General features: G+C 37.6%; 1 long non-coding RNA gene across 1 annotated transcript; it reads right to left on the bottom strand.

Annotated features, from left to right (window-relative positions):
* Positions 1-15,213: 15,213 nt before the first annotated feature.
* On the bottom strand, positions 15,214-18,518 carry LOC134739450 (uncharacterized). Its single transcript, XR_010126086.1, has 3 exons — positions 18,317-18,518; positions 16,185-16,722; positions 15,214-15,757 (listed from the first exon to the last, which is right to left on the bottom strand). It is a non-coding gene; the product is annotated as an uncharacterized LOC134739450 (long non-coding RNA).
* Positions 18,519-19,847: the final 1,329 nt, after the last annotated feature.

Here is a 19,847-nt window from a genome sequence, read left to right as displayed (position 1 = left end):
TGCTCTTTGGCTCTGTTTTCAAAATTATTTCTGAGATGCATATACTCTCAAAATAACAGCTTTAGTAGGCATATCACTTCTTGAAAGCCAAAAATGAGTGTAAGACACTTTTATGAAACACAGTGGATCCCTAACTGGCTTTCAAATTGACCTTTATAGCCTTAGACAACCCTTAGGTATTTACGGAGATGACTTCTTTGATTGTCTTAACAATGGATGTGTCCAGTTCTCTGTATCTTTGACTTGATGCTTTTATACATCATTTCATTTGTTGCTTCTAAGGGAATAAGCCATAGAGGCTTCTCCAGGTTTAAAAGAACGGTAAAGTACCTGGAAAACCAACATTTTTGAATGTATGGACACTGGACATGAGATCATGTACAATGAAATCTTCAAAAGAATCTAAGAATTTGCCCTCTTTGCCCCACTCCACCCAGTAATTTGACATTACTAGTGCCATGTATAGGACCCAACTGAGTATTAGAATCAGTTTTGACTATGTCTTTGTATTTCCTAAATCTTTTAATGCGTAAACCGAATTAGGGTCCAGTTGGCCTGTTAATGGTAAATTTACATTTTAAATGACTCAGTTTGTTTTTCCTGGGCGAGTTTGCAATGTGATAATCAGATTTTTTTAAACTGATTAATTTGCTTTCTTGTGTGGGTGTACTCACATTTTAAAGTATGAACCACAGTTAACTAGTGGTCTCAGGGGTAGTGAAACACTCACTCTTTTTTTGTTTTGTTTTGTTTTGTTTGTTTGTTGAAATGGCTTAGTTGAAGTATACTTAAGGTACTGATCATGCTGTGTTAGTGATTTGGGCGGGGAGGGGGGTTAACTCAGCCATGTTTTGTGTTGGCATAACAAAACTGTTAATGATTGTTGATTACACTTTTAAGTGAATTTGTCTTTTATGAGGAACCCAGTGCAAGTCACTAAATACTGTCTAATAGTGACATCTGCATAAGACTTGTAATAGCTAAAGTTAATTGAGCTTAAAGGAATTGTTACCATTAAAGTCTGTGTTTAAAGACACTTTGGTCTTACTCGGTAATTCCAGCTAACATGAAATCCACACTTGAGCTTAATATTGTGTGTGAGCTCGATTTTTAATTTTATACAGTTTATGAAGAATTAAGGTGGTGGTTCTCAAAACGTTTCTTGAGATAACAATCTCAGCATCATTTAGGAAATTCTTTGCAATATAAGTTGTCAGGCCCCATCCCAGTCCTGAATCAAACTGGCATGGAGCCCAGTCACCTATATTAAAACACCCTCCAAATGATTCTGATGAATGGTGAAGATGAGAACCGTTTTCAGAAGTCTGTTCGTAGCATTCCCTTGTAACAGACTACAACCAGTAATTTTTTGACTCTACAGCTATTTTTTTATAGCTGTTTTTGGCTATAGAGAATGTGTTTAAGTATTACATTTCTGATACCTGACAATTTCCTAGTACTTTGAATTGTAATACAGTACATTGATTTCCACATTTACACTTGGAATATTAAAATACATTAACATCCTACAGTTGGCTAATTTGAATAACCATACTGGCATGGAATTCAACCAATCGTCAACTATTTAAAAGTAATCAGGTGCAAAGATCTACCTAAGTATTGTGTTGGCTAGCTGAACAAATTTGAACCCAGATCCCATTCTGTGGCCTGACACTAGGCAGTTTTTCCAAGTGGAAATGATGCTATGTTAAGGGTGTTTGCAGTGTTTGACAGATATTAAAGGTACCCTAAGGTGACTGTTAAGATTTCTCGTGCTGTCCCATTGTAATGGAAAAATAAACGGTTAAAGGTATTTGGAAATGGCTTCAAAACATGACAGTGCCCCCCTCCCCCCACAAAAAAAAACTGGAGGAACCATTTTAACAAAGACTTAAATACGTTGAAGTTGGCCGAATGTTTTAAGTCCCTGGAAATTATTACTGTGTTGCATTATTTCTTGCTACCTTATAACCACTTGCTCATTTCTGGCCTCAGGTTTGAAAAATTTTATATGATTCAGGTATACAAGATGTTTCTGACAATTGTTCTTTTATGTGGGATGCTTCCATTAAAGTCCCATTATCAGTATCTAGCTCTTCCCAAACTGCCATTTATGAATGAGATTTTTTAAGAGCTCTCTTTTCTATATTGTAAAAAATGTTATGAAATTTACATTTTTACGTACTACTGTCTGATCCTCTATAGAAGTTGATTTCTCATTTACCGTATCAAATTTGTAGTCAAGGCTGAACAATGAACTTTCATGTCATACTGGCTTAGGAGCCCAGTTAACCACCGTCATTTACTAACCTTCCAGCTATTTCTCCTGAGCTCCCATATAGCTTCTATTCATTATCCACATGACAATCTAAAGGGCATCTTTTAAAATGTCTAAAACTGGCCATATGTCTACAAAGACATAAACATACACATATACTATTACCCCATGCTCAGTAAATGTCAACATTAAATTGCAATGGCCTAAAACCTAGGCACCAACTTTGACTTTTCACGTTCCACCTTCAATCAGACTTAGCAGCAGCCTTTAGAATCTGCCCATTTACCGTGTTCACTGTTAGCACCATGATCTAAAGCTATATCATTTCTTATTTGGATTATTGCAATAGCCTCCTGAGTGATCTTCCACCTTGCAGCAATCTGTCTGTCCCACACACAACCCCTTTAAACCTTATCAGATGGCATGGCTTTCCTCCAAACCTAATGGTTTCCCATCTCATTCGGAGTTAAACACAAGGTATTAAAAGTAATCTGCAAGGCTGTAGATAACTTTCTTCCCTACCCTTGCCTTAGCTTAATCCCCAATTCCTTGCTTGTCTCACCACCATTCCAACTCCCTCAGCTCAGTCACATGGGACTGCTGAGACTTGCAATGATGTGTGAAGATGTTTATTCTTGTTCTTACCTTTGCCTAGGATGATCTTACCCAAATACCATACACCTTCCTTTTCCCTAACTAGGTCTCTATTCAAATACCTTATCAGAGTAGTTTTTCTTGACTATTCTATATAATAACCAACGCAGCATCACCTCTATAGAGTACATCATGGCATATTCAGTATTATCTATCTTATAAGTAATAATTATATCACCCTCAGCCCCACCCTAGTTCTATGAGGACAGATTTTTTTTTCTCTTATTTATCAATGACTAGATGACTACTTGGCACATTTTAGGTGGTCAAATATGTAACACAAATGACTGAGCCAAATGGTAGTCTGTCAAAGGTACATATACTTGCCATTTGTATGTCGTCTTCGGGAAAATGTTTAATCTTTTGCTTGCTTCATTTCTAAGTCCAGAAGAACAAAGAAAACTAATATACTATTAAAAATTTGTTAATCAGACCGTCTTTATTCTCTGTTGTAAGTAAAATAATACAGTTCAGATTCTGTCAGCCTGGATGATTACCCTGATAAATCCTTTGAAAAAGCAACCTCTTGCTGGGGGAAAACCTTTTTTTTTTTTCTCAATGTGTCAAATGTTCTATCAAGAAAGGAAGTTAGTACTCTCAGGCCAAAACCAAACTGAAACCAGGAACCCAGAGGAAAACAACATACCCAGAAGCAGCTTGCATTGCATTTTGAAAACACTTGAAGTACCTACCCTAGGTGAACTTTTTTCATTTTTTTTTTTTTTTTTTTCAAGACAGGGTCTTGCTGTATCACCCAGGCTGGAGTGCAGTGATACACCCCTCGACCTCCTGGACTCAAGCAGTTGTCCCACCTCAGCCTCCTGAGTACTTGGGGCTACTTGCCATGTTGCCCAGACTGGTCTTGAACTCCTGGGCTCAAGACCATTCGCTGTGGCCTCCCAAAGTGCTGGGGTTACAGGCATGAACCACCATGCCCAGCTGACCTTTAATTTTCATGACTGGCAAAGCCCAGGATGCATCCAAAAGTGGTGTCAAATAGGAGAAACCCATTCCTAGTACAACTAGGACTCTGCCAATCTTGAAACTTGGTGCTCTGTGGCAGGAAAATATTGCGAGAATTTGTAATAACAGTTTGAGTTTTGTGAAGATTTGCAGGCTTAGGTGGTCCCAGGAAATTCAAGCCGAGGATTTAATTTTTAGAGTGATTCCAAATTAGTAGAACAACCAGCTACTGGCAGAAGCAAACACTGTAGGAATTCCGTAATAGCCCACATTTTAAAACCAGCAAGAAAAAGTACAAGGTAATGTAGCACCATGAGTTGCCAACCAATTTGCAAGAATCAAAACATTAAATATCAATATTTAAAATTTTTTAGTCAAATTGGAAGGGAAGACTATATTAATAAGTGACATCTTGTATATGGAAAATCCTAAATCATAAAAACCACTTAGCGCTAATAGAATTAGGCAAATTTGTAGGATACAAGATTGGCACACAGAAATCAGTTGTATTTGTTTAAATAATTATTGATTGTAAGCAATCCATAAATTAAGAAAATTCCATATACAATAACATCAAAAAGAATAGGGGCCCAGTGCAGTGGCTCACACCTATAATCCCAGCACTTTCGGAGGTCGAGGCGTGCAGATCACGAGGTCAGCAGTTTGAGACCAGCCTGGCCCACTTGGTGAAACCCCATCTCTACTAAAAATACAAAAAAAAAAAAAAAAATAGCTGGGTGTGGTGATGTGCACCTGTAGTCCCAGCTGCTTGGGAGGCTGAGCCAGGAGAATTGCTTAAACCTGGGAGGTGGAGGTTGCAGTGAGCCAACATCATGCCACTGCACTCCAGCCTGGGTGACAGAGTGAGACTCTATTTCAAAAAAAAGAAAAAGAATAAATGTAATAAAGGAAGTGCAAAAACATGTACACTGAAAACTATCAAACTTTTCTGAAAGAGAAGTCCTGAATAAATGAAAAGACATCCTGTGTTCATGGATTTGAAGATTTAATATGCTGAAATGACAGTGATTCTCAAAGCAATCTACACATTCAATGCAACCCCTATCAAAATCCCAATGACTTTTGCAGAAATGATAAAGTGTAAAAATTCATACGGAATTGCAAAGGACTGCAAGGAGCTAAACAATCTTTAAAAAGAAAGGAACTCATACTTCCCTATTTCAAAAGTTAATAGAAGCTACAGTAATCAAAATAGCATACACAGGAACACAGACTCACGGAATAGAATTGAGAGTCCAGAAATTATCATACACTTATGGTCAGTTGATGTTTGAGAAAGATGACAAGAGCATTCAATGGGAAACAATAGTCTCGTTAACAATATGGTGTAGAGACAACCAGATATCTACATGCAAAAGAATGAATTTGGACCGCTACCTCACATCCTATGCAAAAATTAAAATGGATCAAAGTCACAAATGTAAGAGCTAAAACCATAAAACTCTTAGAAGAAAATGAGAGTGTATCTTTGTGTTCTTAGATTTGGCAATATTTAGAGATGACACCAAAAACACAAACAACCGGAGGAAAAAGAGATAAATTGAACATCATTAAGATTATAGACGTGTGTGTCAAAAGACATTACAAAAATGAAAGGATAACCTACAGAATGGACACAAATTTTCAAATCATCTATCTGATTAGGCTCTATTATTCAGAATATATAAAGAATTCTTAAGATGCAACAAGAAGAAGACTACCCTATTTAAAAACAGGCAAAAGATTTAAACATTTTCCCAAATAAGATAAACAGATGGCCAGTAAGTATATGAAAAGATGTTCAACGTACTAGTTATTAGAGAAATGCAAGTCCAAACCACAATGATGTATCACTTTTTACCCCACAGAATAGCTATAAAATTTTAAAATAGAAAATGTGCTCGTGAGGATTTTGTGAAACTGGAAACCTTATACACTGCCGGTGGGAACGTAAGATGGTGCAGCTTCTGTGGAAAGCAGTTTGGCAGTTCCCCAAAAAGTTGAACATAGAATTACTGTATGACTCAGCAATTTCATTCCTAGTTATGTACCCAAAACAACTGAAAACAGGTATTCAAACAAATACTTGCAAATGAATGTTCATAGCAGCACTCACTATTCACAATAGCCAAAAGATGGAAACAATGAATGAAACAAATTGTGGTATTTCCATATGATGCTATGTTATTCAGCCACATGAAAGATTGTAGTATTGATGCATGCTGTAATGTGGATGGACCTTAAAAACATTTTGCTAAAAAAAAGAAGCAAAACATAAAAGGTCACATATTGTATAATTTCACTTATATGAATATCCAGAATAGTTCTATAGAGACAGAAAGCAGATTCATCTACTAGGAAGATAGGGAAATGGGGAGTGACTGCTTGATGGGTATGTAGTGTCTTGTGGGTGATGAAAATGTCTTGGAACTAGAAGTTGTGGCTATACGACATTGTGAACACATGAAATTACACTGAATTGTGTATTTTAAAAATAGTTAATATGTGAATTTCACCTTAAAATATCAGTGGCAAAAGATAGTAATAACTAACATTTATGTAATACTTTTAAGTGTCAAGCACTTTTCTAAATTCTTCAGACACACACACACACATATTTTATTTTTTGAGACGGAGTTTCACTCTTGTTGCCCAGGCTGGAGTGAAATGTTATGATCTCGGCTCACTGCAACCTCTGCCTCCCAGGTTCAAGCAATTCTCCTGCCTCAGCCTCCCAAGTAGCTGGGATTACAGGTGCTTGCCACCACACCTGGCTAATTTTTTTGTATTTTTAGTAGAAATGGGGTTTCACCATGTTAGCCAGGCTGGTCTCAAACTCCTGACCTCAGGTGATCCGCCCCCCTCGGCCTCCAAAGTGCTGGGATTACAGACGTGAGCCACTGTACCCGGCCAATTCTTTACATAATATTAACTCTTAATTCTGATAACAAACTTGTGTACTTATCATTTAAATGCTTATATTATTATTTCTATTTTATAGATGAGGCAGCTGAGGAAAAAAGGTTATGATTTGCCCGAAGTTACTCATCTAATGGTAGAGATTGGGATTTAAATCTAGATAATCAGATTCCAGAACCTTAACCTCTCTATCATTATGGGAGAAATAAAATAAGTTTAAAATATGAATAAAGAGCAAGAGGCTATTAAAATGATCAGATTTGAAAAATAATCAAAAGCAGTACTTCCAGAATTTAGAAAAAAAAAATAATTAAAACTTAAGGATAGGTTTAATAGCCTAGTTGACACAGCTAAGTAAAGAATTAGAGGAGTGAAAGATAACGAAAAAATCGTTCTGAATGTAGCACGAAGATGAAGATGAAAGTAACAGCTTAAGAACCATGGAAAAATAACTTGGTCTAACACATGGCTAATTGGAGCTTGAATTCAATTTACTGCTTCCAAGCTCCAAATGCGCCTTTCAATAAAGTAGTTCCTCAGTATCCTTGGGAGATACATTGCAAGACCCCTAGTAGATAATTGAAACCACAGATAGAACTAAACCCACTATACACTGTTATTTCCTATGTATATATGAGATAAAGTTTATAAGTTAGCCACAGAGATGAACAATAATAATAAAATACAATTATAACAATATACTGTAATAAGATGAATGTGAACTCTCAATACATCTTATTGTACTGTACTAACCCTTCTTGTGATTATATGAGATAAAATGCCTAAATGAAGTGAATGACATAGGCATTATGACATAAATGAATAACACCAGAAATAATTCATGTTTTAAATTGCACTGTGTTCTCAGTAACATGAAATCTCATGCCATCCCACTTCCTGCTCAAATTTCTGTTAGTCACTTAGTAGCCATCTTGGTAATCACATGGACTATCACAGTATTACAGTGCTGTGTTCAAATAACTCTTTTTTTACTTAATAATGTTCCCAAAGCACAAGAGATGTAATATTTTCAGACCATGGTGAATCATGGGTAAGAAAAACTGCAGAAAATGAAACCATAGATAAAGGGATACTACAGATGGTGTTTGACTTATAATGGTTCGACTTACAATTTTTTGACTTCATGATGATGCAAAATGATATGCATTCAGTAAAAGCCATACTTTGAGTACCCAAACAATTTTTCTGTTTTTTCGTTTTCTTTTTTTTCTTGTTTGAGACACTCTATCACCCAGGCTGGAGTGCAGTGGTGCGATCATGGCTCACTGCAGACTTGACCTCCCGTGCTCAAGCAGTCTTCCCACCTCACCCTCCCGAGTAGCCAGGACCACAAGCACATGCACTGCACCCAACTAATTTTTGTTTTTATATTTTTTGTAGAGACAGTGTCTCCCAATGTTGCCCAGGCTGGTCTTGAACTCCTGGGCTCAAACAAGTCTCCTGCCTCAGTCTCCAAAAGTGCTAGGATTACAGGTGTGAGCCACAGCACCCGGCCCTGTTTTCCATTTTCAGTGTAGTATTCGATAAATTACATGAGGCAGTCAACACTTTACTATAAAATAGCCTACAGTAAGATAAAATAATCTAAAACAAGTCTAATGTTAAGTGTTCACAGCACATTTAAAGTAGGCTAGGCTAAGCTATGATGTTTGGTAGGTTAAATATATTAAATGCATTTTTGACGTAAAGACATTTTGTATTTACAGTGAGTTCATTGAAATGTGACCCCATCATAAGTCAAGGAACATCTGTTACTGTATATCTTCTGTGATAGGCAACTGAATTTTTTTCAGAGTCCCTCCTTTAATGTGGGTACGATGTTAAGCTTTCTAAGTAAAGGGCATTGGAGGAATACTACAGAGGAAGAGGTTCTCCTGCTATTCCTGTTATGGGCTGAGGGTTGGCTAGTGTGGGTATGGTGTAAATGGCTAGTGTGGGTATGGTGTGGGTATGTGGTAAATATCCATATGCCCAAAACACAATCTGTCTGTGACCTTGCAGCTTTGGCCTGCTGATAACCTTTTTGCACCCCTCTTCACAAGGAAACCAAAGTTCTTGCATGGCCTGCACTGACTGTGGCCTGGAGACTCACACATCTGAAGTCACTCTTTACCAGCCTCTGCACAACCTGTGCATAGCTCACCTGTGGCCCAGTGCTCTACACAGATCTACCACTCCCTCTGCAACTTCCTGTGCAGCCTAAATCCTCTGGATGCATTCCACCCCATGAGTGGTAGATTATTTAATAATATTATTTCAGTGTTGGTTAATTACATTTGATTATTCTATGAATATGTAATATGTTGATATTAGAAGAATCTGGTCGGCGTGTATGGGGGAAATTTCTGTACTAATTCTGTGGATTCTATAAGTCCAAAATTATCTCAAAAAGCCTTTTAAAATGTAGGGTAAACACAAAAGAATAGAAAAGGTGCATAATTTCTAAATTAGAAGAGAAGAAATCAATGGACAAAGGAGAAAAAAAGGCAAATGAGAGAGACCTAGAGATGGCAGGACAAATAGAAGGCATGATATGGTAGGTAAAATTCCAAATTGTATAAGTAATTATTCAAAAAGTAATTGGGGCCAGGTGCGGTTGCTCATGCCTGTAATCCCAGCACTTTGGAAGTCCGAGGCTGGAGGATTGCTTAAGCCCAGAAGTTTGAGACAAGCCTGAGCAACATAGAGAAACCCCATCTCTACAAAAAATACAGAAATATTAGCCAGGCATGGTGGCATGCACCTGTGGTCCCAGCTACTTGGGCTGAAGTGGGAGGATCACCTGAGCCTGGGGAGGTTGAGGCTGCAGTGAGTCATGATTGCACTACTGCACTCCAGCCTGGGTGACAGGGTGAGACCCTGCCAATAAATAAACAGATAAATAAATAAATGTAACTGGGTTAAATTATCCAATCAAAGTACAAGGATTTTCAGACTGAATAGAAATTCAGAATACAGCTCTGTGTTGTTTTTTAAGTAAATATAAGTAGAAAAGTTGAGGCCCAAGGGGAGAGGGATTTTTCTCTTGCTTTGTTTACTGCTGAATCTGTTGCCTACAGCTATGCTTTCCAGTATGAGGGTCACTAGCCTTATATGTCTACTGAGCACTTGAAATGTGGCTAGTGTCACATTTTAAAATTTAAAAACTGAAGAAAAGTAGCATGTTTTCCATTAAACCCAACTTTATAGTTTGGTTAGGGCAACATTTCACTTTAACCATTGCATCATATAAGACATTGTTATAGAGTGTATGTTGAGCATGTAGGTCAACTCTAGTATTACATGTAAATATATCATCAATCTTGTCAGTTACAAACAGGTTTTTCAATTTGGATGTTTTGTTCCTATGCACTGATTTATTTAAATATTTTTGCAGACAGTGAAAGTTACAAAGATATATAAATTTTAATTGGTAATAAAATTTAAATACTTATTTTAATTATATAATCAAATTATTTTCTCTAGCTTAAAAAATAGGCCAGGCGTGGTGGCTCACTCGTATAATCCCAAAACCTTGGGAGGCCGAGGCGGGCAAATCACCTAAGGTCAGGAGTTCAAGAGCAGCCTGGCCAACATCTACTAAAAATTAAAAAAATAGCCAGGCGTGGTGGCACATGCCTGTAGTCCCAGCTACTAGGGAGGCTGAGGCAGGAGAATTGCTTGAACCTGGGAGGCAGAGGTTGCAGTGAGCCAAGAGCATGCCACTGCACTCCAGCCTGGACGACAGACTGAGACTCTGTCTCCAAAAAATAATAATAATACGAAGAAGAAGAAGCAGAAGAGGGAGGAGGAGGGGGAGGGGGAGGAGGAGGAGGTGGAGGCTGGGCGTGCTGGCTCACGCCTGTAATCCTAGCCCTTTGGGAGGCCATGGCAGGCAGATCACCTGAGGTCAGGAGTTCAAGATTAGCCTGCCCAACATGGTGAAACCGCATCTCTACTAAAAATACAAAAAATTAGCCGGGTGTGGTGTTAGGCGTCTGTAATCCCAGCTACTCAGGAAGCTGAGGCAGGAGAATCACTTGAACCCAGGAGGTGGATGTTACAGTGAGCTGACATCGCCACTGCACTCCAGCCTGGGCGACAAGAGTGAAACTCCGTCTCATTAAAAAAAAAAAAAAAAAAAAGAGAAGAACAAATTTTTACATTTAAATTGGATTCAGTGGAGATGTCAAAGGCACTACTATGACTGGAATGAATAAAGAGTCTGGAAGAAGGTATGTTACAAAATTCACAATGAATGGCAATTGCAATTTATTAGGGCAGAGCAAAATGAAAAGACTTTTTATCTGTTGTATAAAAACACTAAGATTATAAAATACACAGTAATGGGAGACATTTTTAGCAAAAACATAGTAAATATCATAAGAACTTTCAACAGTCAAAAATAATTGACCAAATTAATTGCCTGAATTCAGGATTAAAAGTACAACAAAAAAATTTAAATGATATCTGACAGGATCCAAGTTTGTAAATATGCTCATTTATAAAAGGTCTTGGATTCTTATACACACACACACACACACACACACACACACCCTCTAACAATTTTTTTAGATGGAGAGATTGTAAAATAAACTATTATATCATTTATGGAAATGTTAAAAAATTATGAAGAAATGGCTAAAAACAATATTTTTAAAAAGTAAAAGATTTTCAATTAAATTACCAAACAAGTGTGTGTAGAATGCAGTATCTTTTTAACAATATCAAAAATCAATTGATTCAAAATTTAAAATGTTGCAAATAGGTTTCTTTAGCTAAGACAAATCAGGTAATATAAGAAATACTGCCCATATTTGGGTATATTGTGTCTCAACTTCCAAATTTACAGAGAAATATCAATTCATGGCCTAAGAATCAAATTCATTATGTGGTTTGTTTGTTTGTTTGTTTGTTTGTTTTTGAGACAGAGTCTCATTCTGTCACCTAGGCTGAAGTGCAGCAGTGGGATCTTGGCTTACTACAACCTCTGCCTCCCAGGTTCAAGCAATTCTCCCGCCTCAGACTCCCGAGTAGCTGGCACTACAGGCATGCACCACCACGCCCAGCTAAGTTTTGTATTTTTAGTAGAGATGGGGTTTCACCATGTTGGCCAGGCTGGTCTCAAACTCCTGACCTCAAGTGATCTGCCTGCCTCTGCCTCACAAAGTGCTGGGATTACAGGCATGAGTCACCGCACCCAGCCAATTCTTTTATTTATTTATTTTTACAGTTGTTGGAAAATAATTTCAAGGAAAAAAAAGTTAATTTATATCATGAGACAAAGCTCTAGCTATGTTAGGTCAAAATTCAAATTTATTGGCATTTTGAAATAAGTGACTCATGATTTCTTATTGCTTCATTCCACTGTATGATAGATATTAAAAATATCTGGGCTCAATTTTCTGAAGCAAACTCTATGAAGAGGTAATGGATATAGTGATTGAAATTATTCCGTGTATCCATGCAAATTCTGTGAGTCATTGCCAGTTTATGAAACAATTGAAAGAAATAGAAGAGAATGAATTTAGCTATCTTGTGTTCTTTCTCAATATTCATTGGTTGAGTTATGGAAGAGTTCTATAAACATTACAAAGTTGTACAAATATTCCATAATCAAAGAGAAAAATACAGCTGTGTGATTTATGCTTTCTTATCAATATCACAGTGCATGTGAACAAACTAAATTTGAAACTCCAAGAAAATCAAAAGCTTGTGACCTATTTAGACAAGTACAAGGATTTATACTGAAATTTAAACTTTTGGTAATACAAACCAATAATAATGATTTTACACATTTTTAAAAGAGTTTACATTTTCTAACAAATCAGTATGCAGGAGATTTTAATTAAATCAAAAGTATTATATAAATTAACTAAGAACTACAAGAAAAATTTGAACACTATTGATATTGAGAGAAATTTCAAGTTGCTTTTCAACTTATGAAATACTCTTTTTGAATTTAATGTCAATACCACTGAGTCAACGTAAGATTAGTGAATGTACTTTACTTGAACAGACATAGTTTTGAAACTGATATGCTTTTGCTTTCAAAGTCAAATCAATTATTTTCTAAAAAATATGAGGCATTTTTTTTTAATGTGAATGTGACCATTAAAGGAAAGTGATTTTTTTTTCAGGTACTCAATTTAGGTTACTGGAAAACTTTCAAGTATTTTTGTGTCAAGAACTGTAAGTGGTCTGAGATTGTACCCTGCTTGTAAGATAAATCAACCTTCCACAGTTTTATAGATACTGGTAAAAAGGCACAGAACCCCTGGGTTCAAGACAAAGGAGTATATTAATCACAGCAATAGCAATAGTCAGAGAATCAGTATTTCTTTGAACCAATTTCTGCCTGATTCCTACAGAGCAATACAAAGAGGGTCAAATGACATCTGTATACACAGCTGATTGTCTTATAGGTAAGGAATCCTTAGTTCAGGGAACCTAAATATTTTACAATGGTGGTAAACAATGCAAAGCAACTTCACTGTACACTGGTTACCAACTTACCTGAGTTAAGAAAAAACACACTCATATGCCACAAGTTACATGAAATGATTTATTAATTGCAGATAGGCAGCAAGAGACAAAAGAAGCCCAGGATCCATTGTGAGCCAGTCCCTGAAAGCTCTATTTACCTAGGGCACATAGAGTCTCAACAATGTGTGCCCTACTTGCACCACAGCTGAGGGACCCTGAAAGGCAGCCCACCTTGGGTTATATACCTTGGGGTCATATACCTTGGGGTCATAACACACAGGGCTGGAGCTTTGAAGGACATCCTGTTCTGAGGGATGGGGAAGAGAGACTATATATAATAGAGCCTACGCAGTCCCTCCTCATCTTAGAGTGTTGCATTCCCAGTACATTCTACAGTCACTTTTTGAGGATTACAAGCCAGAAAGGAGGAGGAACTGGGTGGCATAATGCTACCTGGAGAACTTTCCTGCAAGCACAGCTGCACATTAACTTTATGATCTGGACAATAAGCATACCTACCTCATGCTTCAGAGGGAGACACTATGTCAGTCTTCCAAGGCTATTTGATATACAGACATACTTTAAAGATAGTTCAGAACAAAGACAACCAGTGCCTCTGCTCACAAGATGTTCAGAAATATGAGAGACCCATGGAGAATTGTCTCCCCATATTTTGGAACAACTTGGGAATGTGAATCTTTTTTATTGTAAAATTTATGAAATCTAATATAAATCAGGTATTTCCAATGATATGTTAACATTCAAATTGAGATATACTGTAAGTATAAAATTCACAATAGACTTTGAAACCTTAATATAAAAAAGAATAAACTATTTCATTATTAGTTATATTAAATATGTGTTGAAATGACAACATATTAGGTATATTGGTTTAAGTAAAATTAATTTCACCTGTTTACTTTTTTAAATGTGACTACTAGAAATTTAAAAATTTTATATGACACTCATATTGTTTCTATTGAACAGCTCAGCCTCAGGCTGTCTAATTTTTACTGGACAGCTCTAGAATGATTGAATGACTAAAGACTAGAAGTTGGAAGGGGTCTTTGCCTGAGTCATCTGGAAAATAGAGACTCAAACAAAGCTTAATTGTTAATATTTTGGGGGGTGAGGTTCCATCCCAGAATAGTAAGAGTGTAAGAAAAGGGAAGTGAGGCTGAGAAAGAAGGGAAGAACATTTGGGCAGTTACGGGAAAAGCCCGACCCCACTTGCTGTGGCATGGAACTTCATCTGAGATTGGAAGTGATGATAGGAGCCAAAATCACAATGGGACTGATTGAGTTAGGCCTATGTTCTAGCAGGACTGAGGCTCTTGTCATGGTGGGTTGTCTTGGATTGTAGTTACTGTAATTTCCCGACGACAATTAACACTGGGCATGGAAGTGGTAAGAGATGCTCCACTGACTCCCTTCGGTTCCAGACAGACCCTCCCTGCTTTCATTAGGTAGTAGCAACTCTAGCTCAGAGTTCATTACCCTAGCCAGTGCATTAACTTCATTTTTCACCTGCTTGCTCAATAGAATGAGTAACCCAAAGTGACTCCACTTATTACACTTATTAGTTATAACTTATAATTGGGTAGAACTCCGTACTGCCTAACCTAGCCTAGTCAGCAGTTTCAGGGTCAGGATTATCTCCAGCAGTATCAGATCTGCTTGATGTCATGACACAAGTGTTTGAACAGCTTGCATGATTGTCTTGACCTGCTTGTAGTTCTGGTCCCCACTCAAAGTATATAGTATATGCTTTCTCCAAATTCCAAAGAAACCCAGAAACCATTATGCCTCTTTCTTTTTCTTTCTTTCCCTCCCCTCTCCTCTCCGATCCCCTCCCCTCCCCTCCTCTCCCTTCCCCTCTTCTTCTTCCCTTTCCTTCTTTCTTTTTTTTTTTTAAGACAGGATCTTACTTTGTCACCCAGGCTGGAGTGCAAGTGCAATCACAGCTCACTGCTCACTGCAACCTACACTTCCCAGGCTCAAGCAATCCTCCCACCTCAGCCTCCCAAGTAGCTGGAACTACAGGTGCACACTACCATGCCTGGCAAATTTTTGTATTTTTTATGGAGACAGAGTTTTGCCATGTTGTCCAGGCTAGTCTTGAACTCCTATGCTCAAGTGATCCTCCAGCCTTGACCTCCCAAAGTGCTGGGATTACAGGTGTGAGCCACCATGCTTGGCCTATGCCTCTTTATTTATCATAGATGGCACAGTATTCTACCACCTGTCTTTACCTTATAACACATGTATTGGATTGTTGGATTCTTCAAAATTTCAACAATATGGTAGGCCTCTGAATCTCTATGGAATTATTTCTCACTATGTACTTACTTGGGCATGTAGGGTATTTGCCACTTCTTGCTCATAAGTCACATTAGCATCATGCCACTCATGTAGTCGACCAGAATTATGTTTTGCAGAATGTCAAGATGAAGTTACCTGAAAATGATGACAGAACAAGAGAAGGAGAAAGCAGCCTGGATCACATGTCGGCTTTGGCCTGCCTCTTTCCTGTTCTATGGCTGTGACCTGTACCCTCCCTGAACCCTCCTTGGAAGGAACAACTTGGCTAACCTGATTAATGCTTAGCTGCCAAAAGATTGAGTTCTCAATGAAAATCATATGGTAATTTTAGTAATACCTTTGTGTATGACCTTGAAAAATACAGAACAAATTTCTAATGCATTTGAGGAAGTAATAAAGTTTAAAAGAGTTAGAAGGTGCGGGAAGGAAGCAGCTTTTTTTATCTGAAACTTGGCTGTCAATCATACAGAAGGGCTGGGCTCCCAGCTAAACCTCACCCGTATGCCTGAAACCGCGGCCCCAAGTGAAAACAGCTGACCCCGTTTTTCTGCCCAAATGTTACCTTTTTGGCCTGCCATGCTCCTATCCTGTGCCCATAGAAGACTTCAGCTGGCAGAGCAACACAAGCGGCTGAGCAGTGAGCAGAGAAGAAACTGAGCGTTGGAGACTATGGATAGACGTGGCTAACTTCAGACAGGGCGGCTTCAGAGAGGGACAGCCAGGCTTCAGGGAGAAAGAGATCATTTTCCCGACCCCTTTTCAGTCTCCCTTTCTGCTGAGAGCCACCCACTGCTCAATAAAGTCTTCTGCGTTCATCAACCTCTCAAACAGTTCGTGTGACTTGATTCTTCCTGGATGCTGGACAAGAACCTGGGTGCTGAGAGGTCAGAGGCTGCCACCTTGACCCTCCAGTGAGCTGGTTGGCACTTCCCTGTCCCTGGACGGCTGAGCTGACAGTGCACTGGTCATAACACGCTTGGACTCTGGCCAGTTCCAGTGTTTGTTCGCTTCAGTTCCTGCACTTGCTTGCTCGCACCCTCCCTCCTGAGAGGAGGAGTGGCCAGCGGCGGGCTGAGTGAAAGAGCCACTCCAGTTCCGGCCTGCGAAGGGGGTCAACAAAGTATCCCATCGCATCAAGATACCTCTGAATATGAACAGCTAGGAATCTGATGGCTGCAAAGATGACTATTACCCAAATTGTGAAGAAGAGAAAGAGAAGGAAAACCAGAACCCTGAAGATACACAAAATTATTATGTGCAAGTAGCCAATGACATGGGGCAGCAGGGATTTGATACTTTTGATACTGAGGCATACCAGTGGTAATCATTCCAACCTACAGGAGTTCAAGGGCATCCTAAACAAGTACATAGCCATATTAGTCTTAATGCTACTATAGGAAATTATATAGGAAAGAAAAATCTTTTCAATAAATGGTGCTGTAAAAACTAGATGGACATATGGAAAAAGATTAGTCTCAATCCTTACCTCATGCTACACAAAAAACTAATTTTGAGATGCATCATGGACCTAAACTCAAAAGCTAAAACTAAAAGGCTTCTAGAGAAAAACAGAAGAATATCTTCATGACTGTGGGGCTGGCAAAGATTTTTCCCATGTGACCAAAAAGTACCAACCTCAAAAAAACTAACACATTGGATTTAATCAAAATGTAAAACCATAAGAGACACCGTTAAGCAAATGAATAAACAAGCCAGGACCAAAAGAAAATATTTGTAATACATACATCTGACAAAGGATGTGTATCTAGGGGATAGAAAGAATTCTTACAACTCAGTAATAAAGATAACTCAGTTTTAAAATTTGTCAAACAGACATTTGTAAGCAAAAAAAAAGCTCAACTTAAAACGCATACTTTATGCAAAAATTAACTCATGATATTATGAACTTATATGTAAAATATAAAACCATAAAATGTTTAGGAAAAAATAGGAGAAATTTCAGGACTTAGGACTAGCAAATAAGTCTTTGACATGACATACATCTTCCTCTCACACAATCTGTAAAAGAGAAAATTGACAAATTGGATCCACTGTAAATGAGAAAGACACTTAGGCAAACATTTTAGAAAAGAAAAAAAAGTACAAATGACCAAAAAGCACATGAAATGGTAGTTACACAAGTATGTACATTTGCTAAAACTCATCAAACTGTACACTTAAGATGTGTGAATTTCAATGTATATAAACTATTTTTCAATAAAAATAAAATTTAAAAAAGAATATTTTTATAAGTTGAACAGAGAAGCAATATTCATGTTGATAAAGATCAATTATTTCCCTTCCTACCTTACACTCACTGTCAGAATCATAACTGTGAGATTCAGAAAAACAAAGATAAAGAGGACACTCTAAAAGTTTCCAGGAAAAATTTCTAGTTCTTCTTAAAAAACGAAAAGAAGGAAGGAAGGAAGGAAAGAAAAATAAGCAAATAAAGACAGGGGAAAAAAATTAGACATCTCATCAGCCATAATGAAAGCTAGAATATGGTAGGGTAAAGGTCTTCAAGGTTTAAAAAAAAATAATTCCTCTTGAACCTAGAATTATTTACTCAGTCAAACTATCAACAAAGTGTAGTGTCAAAATAAATTCATTTTAAGACATAAAGGGATTCCTGAAATCTACATTACTCGTACCTGAAAATAATTTTTTCAAATTAAGATATAATTCACATACCATGAAGTCTACCGTTTTAAAGGGTACAATTCAGTCGATGTTAATATATTCACAAGGTTGGGCAATCATCTCCAGTGTCTCTTTCCAAAACATTTCATCACATTATAAACACCATACCAATTAGCAGCCATTCCCATTCCTCCAATACCCAACCACTGGCAAGCACTTATCTCTTTTCTGTTTCTATGGATTTGCTTATTCTGTACATTTCCTATAAACGGAATCATACAATATGATGTCACAATCAGCATTCTATTTCTTTTAATGGCTGAATAATATTCCATTGCATGCATATATCACATTTTGTTTATACATGAGCCAATTAATAGACATTTGGGCTGTTTCTACTTTTTGGCTATTATAAATAATACTGCTGTGAAGATCTGTGTGCAACTTGTTGTATGAACCTATATGTTTAATTCTTTTGGGCATATATGTAGGATTGAAAGTTCTGGGTCATATAGTAACTCCACATTTAATTTTTTGAGGAACCACCGACCTCTTTTGCACAGAAGCCATACCATTTTAGATTTCCACCAGTGATGTACAAGAATTCTAGTTTTTCTACATCCTCGCAAACACCTGTTATTGTCCATATTTTTAATTATAGCCATCCTAGTGGGTGTGAAATGGTATGTCATTTTGGTTTTGATTGGCATTTCCCTAATGTTATGATCTGCTCCCACTCACTGACCCCAATATTAACATGTTGAAATTCTAACACCTAAGGTGGTATTATTAGGGGTTGGAAAGCCTTTGAGATATGATTAGGTTATGAGGGCTCTGCCCTCATGAATGGTAATAGTGCCCTTATAAAGGAAGCCTGAGAAGTGCTCCTTTGTCCCCTCCATCATGTGAGGACACCATAAGAAGGTGCCATCGATGAAGCAGAAAGTGGGCTTTCACCACCCACTGAATCTGCTGGTGCCTTGATCTTAGACTTCCCACACTCCAGAACTGTGAGAAATAAATTTCTTTTGTTTATAAGCTATCCAGTTTATGGTATTTTGTTACAGCAGCCTGAATGGACCAAGGAGCCTAATAAGTAATAATGTTGAGCATCTTTTTATGTGCTTAGTAGCCATGTATATGTTTTCTTTGGATAAATGTTTATCCAAATCATTTGCTCATTTAAAAAAAATAGACTTTATTTTATATAGCAATCTTAGATTCCCAGCAAAACTGAGTGGAAAGTACATAGTTCCAGTACACACCCTGCTCAGCACATGCAGACTCTGCTCCCCCACCCCCTGCTTCTTAATCAACATCCTTAGCAGAGTAGTACATTTGTTACAATTTATGAACCTGCATTGACATATCATTATCACCCAAAGTCCATAGTTTACATTAGATTTCCCTCTTGGTGTTTTACGTTCTATGGATTTGGACAAATTATAATGACATGTATCCACCATTCTAGGATCACAGAGTATTTTCACTTCCCTAAAAATCCTCTGTGACCCACCTGTTCATCCCTTCCTCCCTGCAATTTTTGGCAACCACTGATGTTTTTACTGTCTCCCATAGTTTT

Source organism: Pongo pygmaeus, chromosome 3 (assembly GCF_028885625.2).
Source record: "Pongo pygmaeus isolate AG05252 chromosome 3, NHGRI_mPonPyg2-v2.0_pri, whole genome shotgun sequence".
Taxonomy (NCBI): Eukaryota; Metazoa; Chordata; class Mammalia; order Primates; family Hominidae; genus Pongo; species Pongo pygmaeus.
The sequence above is the reverse complement of the archived record's forward strand: the minus strand, read 5'-3'. Positions and strand labels throughout refer to the sequence as shown.